This window comes from Delphinapterus leucas, chromosome 7, assembly GCF_059928025.1.
Source record: "Delphinapterus leucas isolate spDelLeu-1000000601 "Yukka" chromosome 7, BTC_Dleu_Yukka2, whole genome shotgun sequence".
NCBI classification, from domain to species: domain Eukaryota; kingdom Metazoa; phylum Chordata; class Mammalia; order Artiodactyla; family Monodontidae; genus Delphinapterus; species Delphinapterus leucas.
The window spans coordinates 16,798,478-16,810,730 of record NC_143135.1 but is presented as its reverse complement, the minus strand read 5'-3'; the positions used below and the strand labels follow the sequence as shown (position 1 = coordinate 16,810,730).

The following is a 12,253-nucleotide window of genomic DNA, read 5'->3' as shown; positions in this document are numbered from 1 at the left end:
AATAAATAAATAAATAAAATGGTATCAACTTAAAATGACCCCAGTAGATCAAGAAAATATTAGAGAGTTTCAAGAGTTTTGCTTCTCGCTAAGTTTTAAGCATAAACCAGCTTCATAGCCCAGTGCCTGGAATACATGGTAGGTAGTCAGCAAATATCTATTGAAAAATGAATGAATAAATAATCTTAGAACAAACTGCAGTGTGGAGACAAAGAGCCTAAAGAAATTATTAATTTGTCCCTTTGGGGCTGTTTATCTTACAATTGGTAGAAGTACAGAGTCTCTTCTTGATGGTTTATTTCTAGAATTCAGGAAATCAAAGTGATTGGCGTAAGATCAACACTTGGCTATACACCTTTAAAATGAATTTTAATCAATCATGGTTTTGTAGATGGAGATAATTCTCCTTAATATTAAGAATAATACCTAGGGCTTCCCTGGTGGCACAGGGGTGAGAATCTGCCTGCCAATGCAGGGGACACGAGTTCGAGCCCTGGTCCGGGAAGATCCCACATGCCACAGAGCAACTAAGCCCGTGCGCCACAATTACTGAGCCTGCGCTCTAGAGCCTACGAGCCACAACTACTGAAGCCCACGCACCTAGAGCCTGTGCTGTGCAACAAGAGAAGACACCACAGTGGGAAGTCTGCGCACCACAACGAAGAGTAGTCCCCACTCCCTGCAACTAGAGAAAGCCCGCATGCAGCAACGAAGACCCAACGCAGCCAAAAATAAATAAATAAAATTTAAAAAAGAATAATACCTACAATAAGTACAATAATACCTACACAAGGCCAGTGCCTAGACTATAGCAGATGCCCAATAAACATCTGCCAACTTAGTTGAAAAGCCTATGAATGGAATTCTATTTAAAAGAATGCCCGTGTCATTTCCCTCAAGTTCCAATAAATTCAACTCCCATCCAATTCCCTGCATATAGAAAATTCAGTGACTTCTGCTTCACTTAAAACCATTTTAGGAATATGATGGGCAAATAAAACAAGGTTCCTTTTCCACCCTGACCATACCTTGTTCATCAGGAGTCAATTCCAAAAGGCAAATCTTGAGTACGTTGGCAAGCCAAGGGATGCAACGATGCTTGATGGAAAAGCCTACTGGAGTCACGCTTATTACTCTTAATAATGTTAGTCAATTTCAACTATCTATTCCCATCACAGAGCAAGGAACAGGACTGATGAGAGAGCACCTCGGTGGAACTCTTATCCATAAAGCAACAGGCTAAAACAGAAGAGATATTTTCAGATACATCTGTCTTTGAGAGGCACAGCATTTCTCACCTTTTTCATCTGGTACTGGATTAACTGCCTGGGATTAGGTAATTGAGGACTTCCCGGACATCAAGGCAGTTCCAATTTACGTACCCTTCCATGACCCTATGGCTCTGCCCTCCACTGTCACCCATCTGAAACAGAGAACAGAATGCCTTCCCCAGACTCCAACCAGTGGAAAATTTTTAAAAATCTGACTTTCACCCCATATCATTTTCATCTTTCATCTTAATTATCACCACCAAAAGTACAGAAATCATTATCTTTACGACGATGGATGTCCAATTAGCATTTCCCATATAAATTTCATATTATGAAGGAGGTTATAATGGATAATGCAAATTGCTAATAGCCTTTTTTCCTGAGCTGAAAAATTGAGGTGCTTAACAAAATGAAATTATATCTGAGCCATTTTCAAACAAGTCAAGAACTTTAATTACTGATGGGAAAAGAGAAGGAGAGACAAACTAATTTTTTAAATGGTCATATTTTTAAATAGTTTCCCCTTTCCACAACACTGCTCAAGCTGTCCCTCTATATAGCTAAATGCTTGTCTTATTGTGCTCAATAGGTTTTAAACTATTGGGAAAATTGTTAAATGTGTTTTTTTCTTTTCCATTAGCAGTACTATTTAGTAAGTTGGAAACTTATTCCAAATAAGCATTCTGTTTGCTCTATGGCATTTTAACAGGTTCCCATCCACCATAGTTCCTCACAAAGACAGGTCTTGTAGGTGACACCATTCTGCCCTCTAATTAGAACATGTTGATTTAAGCAACAACAGAAGATACTGTGATTTAATGAAGCAGAATCCTAGAATTATCCGATCAGATCAAGCTGGCCTATGTGTTAGGCAACATGACAGTGGTTGAACATCTGTGTTCTGAAGTCACAGACCTAGGTTCAAAGCCTGGCTTCACCACTTATTATCTCTGTTAATTAATCTCCATGAAGGAAGATGAAAGCAACCTCTGAGAACTATTGTGAGAATTAAATTTTATATATATATATATATATATATATATACACATATATATACACATATATATACACACATATATACATATATATGTATGTATAAAACACCCAGAACAATGGCTGAAAAATGTGTTCAATAAACAGTAGAGAGAAAAGGAACCTTAACTCTGACTTTAAAACTTATGAACTATCTATTAATTCAATAAATATGCATTGAACACTCAGTATGTATCAGAAAGTGTTCTAGACACTTGAGTTACATCAGAGAAGAAAAAAGACCCCTGGAAAATCTCTGGGGAGATAAACAATAAATAATAAACATAATAAACAGGTAAATCATGTAGTAAGTGCCCCAAAAAAGAAATAAAAATAGAGCCAGGTAAGGGAGATTGGGAAGGGGGTAGCTGGAGATGGTTTGTTGGTTGCAATTTTAAACAGTGTAACCAGGTTGAATTCTAGATTTTGAAGGCAGAACCAAAAAGATTTACTGAAGGATTGAATGTGGGATGTGAGAGAAAGAGAGGCGTTAAGGATGACTCCAAAGTTTTTGGCTTGAGCAGTTTAACTGCAAAGATTGAGTTGCAGCCAATTGACACGGGAAAGACTGAAAGTATTGCCAGTTGGATGGTGAGTGTCTGTGTGTGTGGATATGAGATGTGAGAGAAAGAGGAGTTAAGAATGACTCTAAAGTTTCTGGCCTAAGCAACTGCAAGGATGGAGTTGCCACCAATGGAGATGGGAAAGACTGGAAGTGGTGCCAGTTGGATGGTGATTGTCTGTGTGTGCTATACCACCTCCCTAGCATCCAGAGATGGCAACTGCTTTAATAAAATGTTAGGGAAACATCCAGATCTTCCATTCTATGATGTTATTTGGCTCTGAGGGATGTTTCATTGTATTACCTCAGTAAAGGCTCTGGTTTGACAAACCTCCCTATTTCTGTTTTATAATGGAAGAAGGTAAAATGGCAAGGTATACATATGCATTAAAAACAGTCAAATATACACAGGTATCTAAACATGTGCATGTACTACTAACCGGTTATTGGAAGTAATAAGTACTCAGTATGCTTTTTTAAAATAAATATGACCACATGACATGAAGAAATGAGCAGACTATAGCAGAGGGCCATGAATGGTGCTGTGAGGAGACAATATGGCACAGTAGAAGTTACACCCAAGGGGAGTTAGGGTGCAACCACCCTGGTTTACCTGAGACTTTCCTGGGTTTAATACTGAAAGTCCTGTGGCCCACAAAACTCCCCAGCTCCAGGCAAACTAGGACAGTTGGTCATCCTACAGGGGAAGTTGAGTTTGGGACATGTTAAGTTTGTAACGTCTATCTGACATCCCAAGTGTAGGTGTCAAGTAAACAGATGAATATATGAATCTGGAGTTTAAGAGTGAGAAGAAATAAATTTGGTTGTTGCCAGCATAAACATGGTGTTTAAAATAATGAGAATGTATACCATTATGAGGTTTTATATTCAGCTAAAAGGATTCACCGATAGCGATCTGTCCAGCACACACTGAATGCCAAGTTCTAGGAGTACAGGTTCAAGCCCTTTCAACAGCCACAGACAAATAACCAACTAGTGACAGTGCATTTTGATGTGTACAACTTCAGTGGTGGTCCCATCAAGAACAAGATGATAGCACAAGGTCTTTGAAGAATGAATAGGAATTTTAAAGGCAGATGAAGTGGTAGAGAGAGAGGAAGTGAATTCAGAGCAGAAAATACAGTATATGTGACAACATGGAGAAGTGAAACAGCATGGAAGGTTTCAGAAAACTTCAAGAAGTTTGATGGTTCAGGCTCATGAAATTAAAAGACAAAAGTGATAAGAAATGAAGTAAAAATGTCCCATTTATCACCAATGGGCAGGCACTTGAACTTCAACAAAACCAGAAGCAGTACAGAAACACAGGGCACACTGACCAGAAACCATGGTTATTTCAAAGGCCCACTATAAGTAAATGCAGCATGGTGTTGCTGTTCAAACTTCACAACTCATTAGAAATATAAATGTGGGAAAGTAGTTTTCTCTATTTTTAGTTCTTTCATCTATAACAATAACCATGAAAGATTTGGCCAAGTTCTGTCATGGATGTGTAGGGAAAAGTAAACTGATAGATTTACAAGGATAATAATTCTTTTGTAACTGTTGACTTCACCATTCTAAACAATGGTAAAAATTAACCATGTCCAAAAGAGAAAGGAATGTCATAACAAAAGTGTATTTGTGGAAGCAAGGGCAGATGGAGGCCCACATGAGTTTTGTCAACCACAGTCTAGGTAACATAAATTTGTAACATTTTAGAACTAGAAGAACATATAAATTACGAATTTGGTGGTTTTTAAACTTATTTTAGCAACAAAACCCTTTGGTCATACAGAATCCTACAGATAATCTCAGTTTATAAATTTACTAAAAGCAGAACTGTCCTGAGTGAGTCCTGGATTGGGGGAAGGGAAGACAGTTCTTTCTGTTCAACTTCCCTATGGCTTTCCTTCCCTATGGCCACAAAGGTATACCCCAGAACCCTGGAGCTCTACAGAACAGTTTTAAGACAACTGTTGTAAATAATCTAATCCAATCCCCTCATTCTATAAGACCAAGGGCCAAGAGAAGAATGACATTTATCCAGAGTCACAGCGTTAATCAACCTCTGTTGCGCCATATTATCTCCCCATAGCACCATCCCTGGCCCTCTATTATAGTCTGCTCATTTCTTAGTGTCATTGTCATCTTTATTTTTTAAAAGTGTATTGAGTACTTATTCACTCTAATAACCAATTATAATAAATGCATACATATAAATATCTGTGTATATTTGACTATTTTTAATGAATACATATACCCTGCCATTTTACCTTCCCCTATTATAAAACAGAGAGAGGGAGGTTTGTCAAACCAAAACCTCTACTGAAGTTCACAACATCATTAGAGCCAAATAACACCTTAGGATAGATGTGAATGCCTCCCTAACATTTCATTAAGGCAATTACCTTCTCCAGATGCTTGAGAGGTGGTATACCATAATGCTTAGGAGCACAGGCTCTAGAGGCAGGCCTCCTCATTTCTAATCTAGCTCCATGAGGTGTTAGATAGGTTATTTAAATCCTCAATGTCTCAGTTTCCTCATCTGTCAAATGGGACTAATAATAATGGTAACTCCTTCTTTGGGATTAAATTAGTTAATGTATTCAAGGTTAGGACACTTCTTGGCACATGTAAGTCCTTAAAAACTTATTTATCTTTAAAACGTCCATCAGACATTAACCCATTAAAGAATGAGCCTCCAACAAAAGCACTAATCATCTCTAAAAGGCACATCCCACCCTTAGTCTAGACCAACAACAATTTGAAAACAATAAGCAAAAACCCTCTAGCTTGTCTTCGTTATCATGCAGGGACAAAGTAAACACTTATTCCAGGTCTTAACAACCTTAAATCATTCTTACATATGAACATGCGCTCCAACTCTCTACGACCTACCTCCAAAATAAATGTACTCTCATGCTGTAAGAATTCCTAGTTGTACTTACTAGACAGCCCATGATCTCCAATGTGGACTTCCTAAAAATTGCCAAAATGCCAAACATGAAAATTCTCATTCAAGGAAAACAGGCTCCTATTACTACTCCTTCCCCAGTCCCAAGCCTTGACACAGGTTTACTGCAAGAAAAAAAAAAAGGCAAAGAAGAAAGCCAGATAAATGAATCTACTACATTTTTAGGAAATCTACTTCCCAACAGATCTCAGCTATGAGAGTGGAAAATTAGCAGGGACACAACAGAACAAGACTGAACTGGATTGAACTTTATCCATTGTCCCATGGAGCCAGAGCCTATTCATTCAAGCTCATTAAGTGCAATCAATATTCTATAATGGAACCATCAACTGTTATATGCCTAACATAAACAACCAACACACTAAGTCCAAATTAAGAAACAGGCTTGGCTTTCAGACACAGGCTTGAAACTCACTGCTCAAGAGTTCATTTCCCTGGGAGGCAGTCTCAGCATTATGAGTGTCATTTTACACAATCACACTTACATTTCTCCTGCCCCCTTACTCACGCTCTTCCTGAAATCTAATGCATATGTCCATTTTTCTCTCTTTAAACAAATGATTAAAAGTTGTATTCTGTTCTCTCTTTTCTTCCAGATTTTAGTTAATATAAGTTAAAAGCTTTTTTACCTATAAACATCATTCAAGAGTTTTGACTTCCTCGTGGTTTTCAAAATAAATCCAAAGAACCCTAGTACTTGCAGCTAAAGATGGAGGACTGGCAACATACCTTTAATTACTATCTCTCTCAGGACTCTCAAAATTATAGTAAAGGAATCAAAAAACATATATTCATAATGACAAAGAGAATAAGAGAGATAGCACTAAACATAATAGTGCAATAAATTCCTGGAAGATAGAAAGAGGAAGAGACAGGGAAGTTAGGAGGGGAAGAGGTCACTGCTTAAGTGCATGCAGAAGGAAAAGTGGAGGTTAAAAGGGCTGATTTTTCACTGAACCCCAGAGAGGCTCAGTCAGAGCTGAGAGTCACAGATACAAATGATGTTAGCAAAGAGCTGCAGGTCTGAAAACAGGAAGATTGGCTAAATGTCAGCATTCGGAATAGTCAATCTCCCCAACACACACACACACACACACACACACACACACTCCCTTGCAAAGAAGACTTGAGTTTCCACATTGAAAGGGCACACTGAGCGCCCAACACAGTAAATGACAAAAGACCTACATCGTGGCACATTAGTGTGAAATTTCAAAACATCAGAGTCATAAAGAGATGATCCTACAAGTTTCCAGAAAGAAATGTGTCACTTACAGAGGAATGAGATTCAGGAAGGCATCAAACTTCTCAATAGCACAACAGGTTGCTAGATGACAAAACTGGCATATTTAAGACTCGCAAGGTAAAACACTGGGTCAAAAATTGATTTTTATGTTCAGTAAAACAAGTTAAGTATAAAGGTAGACACAGAATTACATGAACATGCAATAATTAAGGGAATGCTGCTCCTTTAATCCTTTCCTGAGGAACCTCTTATGGACCAAGATTCAGATATCAAAATAACTACTGATAGAAATAAATGGACCCAAGGCCTAAAGGTGAGCATAAATATGTAGTTACCTGTAAAACTAAGATTAAACGATATTTATAAAGAAGACAGTATAATGGGTATATGCTCTTACAATGTAGACATAGTACAATTATCAAAAACTAGCATAGAATGGAAAGAGTGCTTGAAAAGTAGATTAAACCCACTGATTGTCTTATAGATATTAAGTGAGAATAAAAGGACACTACTTCAAATCAGATGCTTGATGTAAAGGGGGAGTGGAAAGAAAAGGTTACCACCTGATATCAATAATGCTTATAGTTAGGAACAAATAAGAAACAGACCGAGGAAAGAGGAGACTAAGAGTATTACAGAAATGTATTTGAGTAAAAGGTTACCGTCAGAACAAAAATACAAACCTCCCAAAATTAATGAAAAAACTTACCCCAAAAAAGAGACAAAACAGATCAAGTAAAAAAATTAAACATATAATGAATCACTTTATACGTGTGTGTGCTTATTTATGTACTTATATATATGCTTACGTTAAAATTTTTTTAAGTTAAAAAATTTCTAAGTCAACATATTTTTTTAAAAGATTACTTATAGAGTTGAGAAGGAATAGGCTGCAAGAGACAGGATTTGAAGCTAGAATTCTTGGAAAACACCTTGTATTACAGATTATACTTCGGAATAGTGTAAAAATTTTACCTAATTATAAAATAAAATTGAACTAAGAGCAAGTCCTAAAATTTAATTAAATAAATTAGCCTAACTATACACAATTAGTGGTATAACCATTACAAGTGACTTTAAATTATAGTAACTTTGCTGTGCATTCCAAGTGGAAATATACAAAAATAATTTTTAAAATTATTTTGAGTCATCCTATCATTGATAGTAGTTTTGGTATCGTTATTCTGAGACTGATTTCTGTGTAGTGCAGGATAAAGTAAACAACTTATTGTATTGGTGATATTGAGCACAAGGATTTGCACATTAGATGAAAACACACAGATGTAAAATTGATGAGATTAAGCAAAAACGCTGTAATCCTAAATTTGAATTGAAAGAATCGATATAAGACTACGAAATACTTTTTCTAAACTATGTACTCCCTAAGCTTCTATAAAGGCCCAGAAGCAACAGCCCAACCGGTAGTAATCAGCACTCCTAGTATCCACACAGTGGCCCCACAAAACTTTCCCACTAAAAGGAAACAGGTATTCTTGGAGAAATGGCTGAATCTAGATCTAGGGCATAAAATTCCCACCTTGTCATTGAAAACAAGAATTTCCATGGCATGGAAACATGGATTTTGTCATGGATCATGTTGAAAAGATTAAAGAACCAAATTTGAATAAGCTTCCATTGTCCAAAGTTGGGACCATTTGAGTATTAACAAAGATAATAACTGCAATTATTTTAGACACATCATATACATTTAAATGCATGAGATCGTAATTTTACACAAAAAAAGTTCATGGGTAACTTTCAAAGAATGGTAGAGAACCAACTCATTCTGTTAAAAACTGGTAAATAAAAGGAAAAAATTAAGCAGTTGTCCTGCCTTTTCTATATAAGTCTGTGGGGAAGTCGTAAAGTTGGAGAAGAAAACCAAGATACAGAAAGAGCAACGTGACTAAGACCAAGATCCAGCAAAGCTGAGAAACAGAACCTGTGATAGAGTGACAAGCTCAAACTTTCCCCTGGTTTACTGAAAGTCCCAAATCTCAGGAAACCCCTCAGTCCTAGGCAAACCAGGACAGTTGGTCACACTACCTATGGAAACACTCCCAAGGTCAAAAGCTCACATGGGGAGAGAAGCTAGGTTATAACAAAACTAACCCAACACTTGCTTGAAGGCCTAGCTTCTACCCTTGTAGATATGACTGTTCATTTTAAAGGGGTTACTGGTACTGAATTGTAATTGGTACACAATGGTCTCTCTTGATCCACAGTAATAACAGTAGCTTCTAATTATTGAGAACCTATCTTCTGCCAGGCATAATATAAGCCAGTTACAAGGAATTTCTCATTGAATCTTCATGCTAACCATATGAGATAAGTACTATTTTTATTTCCATTTACAGATGAGAAAACTCAAGTTTCCATGGGTTAAGGTACTTTCCTAAGGTGGCGCAGCTCCTAAGTGGCAGACCCTGGATCAGACCTTAGGTCAGTCTTACTCCAAAATCCTTCCTCTTTGTCATTACACCATATTGTCTCTTGCTTACTCTCTCTTCCAAGCAAGTATTCCAATCAACAATAATCGAGAATTAAACACAGGATCTTTAAAGTCATCCATCCCCTTTAAGTTCAAGAAATGTTTTGGATAGGCTCAAATATAGAATATAACCCAAGAATATGATTCTCCTAACTACCAAATCTAGGTCTAGACTAGCCAATATCAACTTAGCTTTACTTTACGGAAGAATCAAAGTAGGGGTCTTTATAGCCTATAAATCTAATTGGTGTTTGACTTATAAAAGCCCATGAGACTATATGGGAGAGGACCAAAGTTTTACTACCACACCAGATAAATGACCACAAATTTTTAAACTTCCTGACAGGGAACAAAAAAGCAAACTGACAAGTGTGAATCAGCAAACTATGTTAATAGATTCTCCAAACTCATTATGTCTTAATGGTGACTGGCAAGTCACTGCATTTACAGAGGCAGAAAGGTGAGCAAGGAGACCACTTTCAAGCTCCTGACTGACAGCCAGGGATCCAGTTTCTAAAACAGAGCCTTTACAGGAATCAATAAAATTCACCCATCACAAAACTAAATAGAGACCATCTGCAATGAGGGGAATCAAACTCTGAGCCTAGGGCTCAGCTGAGGCTCTACTACCACCAGGGTTATAGCTGTAGATAAATACGCAGAGAATACAGCCATGATAAGTGATTAAAAGAAACTGTTAAAAAGAAATTAGGGGGAATCCTAATTTAACAAATATTTAAATATCATTTAAACAAATATGTGGGAGTCATAGTATGATACACAGTATAATACAAAAGTGTGCAGACCTTAGAACCAAACCGACCCAATATCTCGTCTTGTTAGCAATAATAATTACAATTACTATTGCTAGCATTTATTAATTGTTTAGTGTGTGTCAAGCACTGTAATAAGTATTTGACTTATGTTCTCATAAAGGACACATAGGTAGTGAGTGATTCTAATCCAGGTCTGTCTGACTTTAAAACCTATTCTTCACGCCAGAAACACCTTCAAACCGATGCCTGGGATATCCTAGCACTTCCAGAGAGGCTGGATTCCTTCCTCTCTATCCTTCCCACACAGCTCTCATTCTCATCCAATGTACTTCCTAGATGTGGGAATTTGGGGAATTGTTATGGACCCTCAACTTCTTCATCTTCAAAGTGTGGATAAAGAGCCTTGTGCCTCTTCGGGCTGTTGGGAGAATTACATGAAACCATAGCCCAATACAGGCTTATCTCATTGTAGGATTTTAATAAGCGTTAGCTCCCATTGTACATAGCTGTAATAGGTAGTAACGTGAAACTCCAAAATTATAATAAAGCCCAGCCCTTGCCCCTAAAATGTTTATAATCATTTTCATGTTACCCATAATGAGGAGCAACTATTCTAAAATTACTAGCTGTGACTTGATATCCACATTAGGGCAAAATTCTGGGCTAGATGATGTACTAATCTGATCCAATGCGACATTTCATTTGTCGTTAGTTCTTTAGCTTGTACAATGCCCTCCATTCATCGGTTTCCTACCTCTGAAGGAAAAGACTTTTCAAAATCTTGCTCTAAGACTTAGTCTCAGTCAATGGAAATGCACCAAACTCCCCAGCACAACCATGACCTCTGCCAGGAATCTTCCTGGAAAAAAGTAGATACTGCTTGCTTGGGCTTTTTTTTTTTTTTTTTTTTTTTTTTGGATGTGGACCATTTTTAAAGTCTTTATTGAATTTTTTACAATATTGCTTCTGTTTCATGTTTTGGTTTTTTGGTCGCAAGGCATGTGGGATCTTAGCTCCCTGACCAGGGACCGAATCCGCACCCCCTGCATTGGAAGGCAAAGTCTCAACCACTGGACCGCCAGGGAAGTGCCATGCTTGGGCTTTAAAATGCTGATAGCAGAAGTTCTGAAATGCAGTATGTCCCCATTCTTATGAAGATACAGTCACAATCCATTTGTTATCAATAATAGTTAAAATACCAAAGTCATCAATTGCTTTTTTCATGAATGTGAACATCATTATAACAATTAAAATAGTATAAATCTTTTTTTTTTTTTTTTTTTTTTGTGGTACGCGGGCCTCTCACTGCTGCGGCCTCTCCCGTTGCGGAGCACAGGCTCCGGACGCGCAGGCTCAGCGGCCATGGCTCACGGGCCCAGCCGCTCCACGGCACGTGGGATCTTCCCGGACCGGGGCACGAACCCGTGTCCCCTGCATCGGCAGGCGGACTCTCAACCACTGCGCCACCAGGGAAGCCCAGTATAAATCTTATTGTTAGCTTTCTGACATATTTTGCTGTGTGGGAGAAGGGTGGAATTATGGTCTGCCCACTAGAAATTGTTCACATGAGGATCATCCAGCATAGATGTCATGTCAGAAAATTAGTTTGAGAATTAATGATCTTTGGAGTCAGCAGCTTTGGTTAAAAAGTGAAAGGGATATTTATCCTGAACCAGGATACCAAGATATATATAATATATATGACATCATTTAATATCACCATGCGCTCTTCTAATATATTAATTCAAATAAATACATAATAATTTAGTTAACTACATATCCGGCTATGGATTAGGTTTCAAATACTATTCTCCCACTATTTTTCCTCTTATACCCACTGTACTTCTGAGTTTTCTTCTCCAACCCGCAGTTGAAGATTATTTAATTATTATATCCAC

At 37.6% G+C, this 12,253-nt stretch overlaps 1 pseudogene; it reads right to left on the bottom strand.

Moving 5' to 3' along the window:
* Positions 1-12,253, bottom strand: part of LOC149748698 (endoplasmic reticulum mannosyl-oligosaccharide 1,2-alpha-mannosidase pseudogene) — a 122,811-nt pseudogene that overhangs the window by 76,026 nt on the left and 34,532 nt on the right.